Genomic DNA, 5,566 nt, shown 5'->3' with positions numbered 1-5,566 from the left:
GTTTGGTCTAATTCTAATTATAGTCTGAGATACAAATATTTTTGGTCATAAACTCAGAATCAGTTACATGCGCCATGACCCTTATGCATCAACCCATTTTCAAAATAAATTGCTAACAATAAATCAAAAGCAAAATAATATACCAACACGAATTCTAAAGACATTCACAAATATAAAATATTTCTGTGACAGATAAACATATATTTAAAGGGAGCCGTTAAATTATTCTATAAACAAACAGATCTAATGCACACACATACTTTAAGTCAACATATAGGCTAAGCCTAATTTCACATACAACAAGTCTGATACATTTTGAAACTTTTGCATAATAAGATAATATCAGTGAGTTTATACTTGTATTTGTATTAAATCAATTACACATGGGTGGAGAAAAAATGTTAGACCCTCATGTATGAACACACAAAGGCGGATGAAAAAAAACGTCGTTTACACTTCTTAGTAGGTAGGCATTTGGATCAACACATGGGATAGTTTTTAATCCCTGGACACATTTCAGTGACACGTGCGTGTAGACAAACTTAAGCATCAACATATAGCCAAGTATCTTTGGGGGATGAAAAACAAACATAATTCGAGTTTAGGCTCATAATTTTAGGGCCAATATATAAACACGAAGGATAGTGCGTTTTGGGGGGATAACAAACTCTTACATATAGTCACATTTATATGTAGATAAATTCAATGAGCATAAACACATAGCCTAGTGCGTTTGGGGATAGCAAACCATATTTGGGTCTCTGAAGACCAAAGAAACACGTGCGTGTAGATAACTGTTTTGGTTCCTTCCGATGTAAACTGTACTGTAGATGTATCGTAGATGAAAGAACGAATGAATGAATATGATACGGTAATGTCACTAATATACCCATTAGTCCAGAAGGGTATTGTGTAAGCGGTAATTCTAAGATCAAACAGTTCCGTAGACATAAAAGTGGTTGTTTAATTAATGAAGAAGTCAGCTGGAAAAATAAACAACACCTGTCAAATTTTGAATGACAAAAAATAATAAAGAAAGAATTAAACTATAACTTACGTATGCCGTCAAATCTAGTCGCAATCGTATCCAAAAACGTGTTTTGATTCAGCACGTGCTTTTTGCCGGGCATTATGAAGCGTGTCCGTAGACAATATCCACCTGTTAATCCTAAATCCTAATCCACTGATTTAAATCATGAAACCGACCAGTGCCATGTCAGTCCCTTTGTCAGTATATGTCACTGTCCAACGAGCATATCAAAACCATATATATTTCATTAACAAATGACGCATTTGAAATACAACGACTTTTTCTATTACACAATATATATTTCAAATTCAATTTTTTTACAAATGTGTTTTTTTTTATTTATTCAACAGCAATATAAAAAGGAAACACCGTATATGAAATACACACACACACAATAGCATAGTAGAATCATTCTGGCTTCAACCATTGACAAGGACTTGGTATCACGTGATGCGTGACATCACGCCGTTTAGCACGCGCAGAGCCTAAGCGTGTACAGTAGTAAAGAGGGAGGTTATCAGAGCGTTTCTATTGTATTCTTCCATATTATGATACCAATACAGTTATAACGCTTGTTATTGTATTCTATTATAGGGGAATTACTGTCGATATCAGCTTTGGAACTCGAATTCCATTGTAAACATGTTTTGAATAGACGAACAGGAAATACGCGGAAACTTGTCCACGATCCTATTTTGTTAAAACAGCTTTAGTCATATATACAAAACAAAAGAATGTATATAGATTTTAAAATTCAATGGTTTAAAGTTGGATTGAACAGTAATATTTTCAACAGTGGTTTCCAAGGCTATGGTAAATAATCATATGAGTTTTCGTTCTATTTGGTATGATTATAAAACCCAAATGCAAGAAACTTCAACCAATAAACGTTTAAGTTGCTCTCACATCGTAGTGATCAAGAATTGCGTATGGTTTCGCAATGGTGTTAAGGCACATTAAGCTACATTTAGTAAATAAATATTAAATATTATGGAGGTTAATACTGGGTTTTATTGTTTCAGCAATTTACATTGTCATCATCAGTTGACGTGTAAGTATAGGTCAATGGTCGAACAGTGCAATGAATTAAATAATGATTATAACACAAGGTCCGACACCTTGACAGTGTCAAACTATTGCCAGCTTCGTCTTATACCTTGCAACAGCCACCTTTCTTAATGACGGAATAAAGTCTGTTAAGAATTAGCCAGGTTTACTGTTTGTTTTTAGAGGGCTATATTTGGTGGCGTACAATGCAATTAAATCATTGCATTCGGTGAAACATAAAAAGTAGCTATTGCAGTCAAGATAAAAGATGAAGTTTGCAATTCCCTGAGCATTGTGAATATGGAGGTCTTGGTGTCTGCATCATCATTGAATTTATTGAAACCACTTGGTCCACTTGGAATAATAACAGACAAGCTCATGCATGTGCAACATTAAACAACGTGACAAAAACTTAAAAATACAGAATATATTTCAATATTTGTAGCTTAAGAAATAAAGTATTCGCCCAACAAACCTTATGATTGGCTGTATATTCGCTGGCGAATATCGTACTATCCAATCAAATCACTGCATTCCGTGATACAGGAAAGGTGGCTTTGTAGTCGGGGAATAAGTCGAAGTTCGTAATAGCTTGATATTGTGAAGATGGTAATAAGGTAAAGACTAAGTTACTTCAGGCTTATTGCCATAGCTCACAATGGCGCAGGTGGTTTGATGGCGATTAAATGTCATCGGCACTTGTAGAATATTATAGATCTATTTATGATGGATTAGATTTAAATCCAGGTCGATTTTTTCAATTATTTATTGGTATCTTCACACAAAAATAAGCTTTTTTCATTCATTCATTCCTTCATTCGTACATACGTGCTTGTGTGCTTGTTTATTCGTTTGTTCGTTCGCTTGTTCGGTCGTTCGTTTCTTTCGTTCGTCCCCCCTTCTTCGTGCTTATTCGTTATTCATTATGACGAAAATTCATATTCATTCATTCATTCATTCATTCATTTTGCAAACTCACTCTTTCATTCAACGTTATAAAAAAACGTAAAGACAATGGTTTTATTTTTTCACAATTACTAATTCTTCATTGATAATATAAGAAAAGAAAGAGTGCACACGGTAGACTAAGATTCTATTGTTCTTAACTAAGAGACATGAAGTCTAAAGGTTATTTAGTGAAAATGACGTTCACATTGTACAAAAACTTTTTACTCAATTCTTGCAATGACGCCAGTCATTATTATATTCTAAAGTCAACGAGTTCAGACTTCCCTACTGTCTCCCTGGTATGCAAACTGATTACAATGCTAATCAGATCCAATTAAATGGAAAAAAGATCACGAGCTATTGACATAACGCGGCGAAAAGCATTTCAATCGTCTGTTTGCTCATGCGCTTTCATAGAGCTGCAGCATTTTTCAATCTTAAAAAAAAACATGAGCTGTCATTCTGTCTTTCTTAAAGCTTTAAGTTAGCTTTCAGTTAGCTTTTAACCACAGCCTTTAACAAAAGGAAGACCATTTTTAGGACGATCTCTGTTTTGTTCAATAACGGCTATCAGAGGCCAGCTATGGAGTGAGTTTTGGATTAGTCGACTTCACGCTCTCATAGCTTGATAGAGTCGTAATATTGCCCACTAAATGTCTGTGTCCGTATCACAGAGACACGATCTGTCCCCAGGGCGATACTGTTATATTATGTCTATTGGTTCCAATTGTTGGGACAATACAGATAAGCGTTAGACTCTATCATCCAGCCCCTCTTTGTCCCCATATCGTCAACAGAAGAAGTCTGGGTGTCAGAGACGTGAAAAGCGTGAAAAATATATGTGATACGCCATTGTGGGATGTTCAAAAGCTTTTGTGCAACGGCAAAGAACATAACAGGCGGTATACAGGGAAATTTGTTTTGTATGAAAATAACTCTGATATTAATTCTATTTCTGTATAATCTAGTGTATTTTAATATAAAGATTGTGAAATGGATTTTTACTTCCAATCCATGATGAAGATATCATTTCGCTTGGTGAACAGTACATAGTATTCCCACGCTCCATTAACCAAATTCACGGTTGTATATACATGTAAATAAATATCGGATGTGATATCCTAGCTGTCCTATCCAGTTCCGCAGTTGTGATATAAAGATGTGATATCGTCACTGTCCTACTCAGTTTCAGGCATAACTCTCTTACACAATTTCTCCGTGATGTACGGATATGCTATTGCCACTCTATCAAGTTTCTCAACCGAGATATACGGTTCTGAAATCATCACTAATGTTCTCCCCAGTTGAACGTTATATCGATGCACTTTTAGAGAGTGCTCAAAGCTATTAGTGAATACTGTGTATATAATATATATATATATATATATATATATATATATATATATCGTCGTGTTTTTGTGGTTTCAAGTCTATCTCTCACACCAATGGCATCAATATGATGCAGATTTATTCATCAACTTTGCATGTTTTCTTAACCCACCTTTGGTACTTACAGATATCGAACGGAAAGGTGTAATCTTCGATGAAGTGTTCAACACGTGTGTAGTGCACATAGTTTAAATTGTTTTTTTCTCTTCCCCAACCATCATCTCACCATTAATAGCTGTCATTTTGGACTAAATTTGTGTATCTCTGTCATATCCCGAGGATGACAAATCCAACATATTCGAAACATGGGGCATCGTATTTCAACAATCACTAGCTGGACGACATTTTGCAAGAAAAATTGCTACACACTTTGGACTATAGCCGACAAATCTGATATCCTGGGGATGAGGAATTACATTTGACAAGTTTAATGTCACGTAATCCGTCATATTGTATTGAAAGAAATCTATAGGAAAAGATCTCTGCATCTCAGTGATCTGATATCTCACGCAATTTCCACGATAGTTCTTTCGTTCTTCTCCGATTTCTTATGTTAAGGACCAAATGTGTTTGAATAGTAAATTTATGCGATGCTTGCGTGATGCTATCAATTTAAACTTTGCAAGCACTAGTCAAGGCGGAAGAGAATGACATCATTACGTCATCCATTTATGTTGTCATGTGATACGCAATAAATCATACAAACCACAATTGTTAAGTGTAAATTTTGTAACGCCAAAACTATTTTAAAGGTTTACGTAAACTTTTTAAGTGTGTTATGCTTCTGGATTGATATTAGAAAATTACTACCCCCCCCCCCCCCCCCCTCCCCCACCCAAAAAATATCGATCCTTTATGAGGTCCTACTAGTTTCAACTGCTTACTTTAGTACAATTAGTACTACAAATGAAAACTTTGAATACTCGGCAGCAATAAAATAGCAATAACTGTATAGAAAGCGTCCCTGTAATGCGTAACCTTTCACAAACTTCTCCCCCACCCCCCATTGATTGGACGTTTGTCCCCCAGAAGTACTTGGCTGACTACGGGCCTGACTCAAGATATAGCTAAAACGACCATGGTAGAATCGGTCTAAGTAAATCTTGTTAAATTGGTAAATGCTGTATGCACCGTTTAACTTGGCATATCATA

This window comes from Lottia gigantea, assembly GCF_000327385.1.
Source record: "Lottia gigantea unplaced genomic scaffold LOTGIsca_140, whole genome shotgun sequence".
NCBI lineage: Eukaryota > Metazoa > Mollusca > Gastropoda > Lottiidae > Lottia > Lottia gigantea.
The sequence above is the reverse complement of the archived record's forward strand: the minus strand, read 5'-3'. Positions refer to the sequence as shown.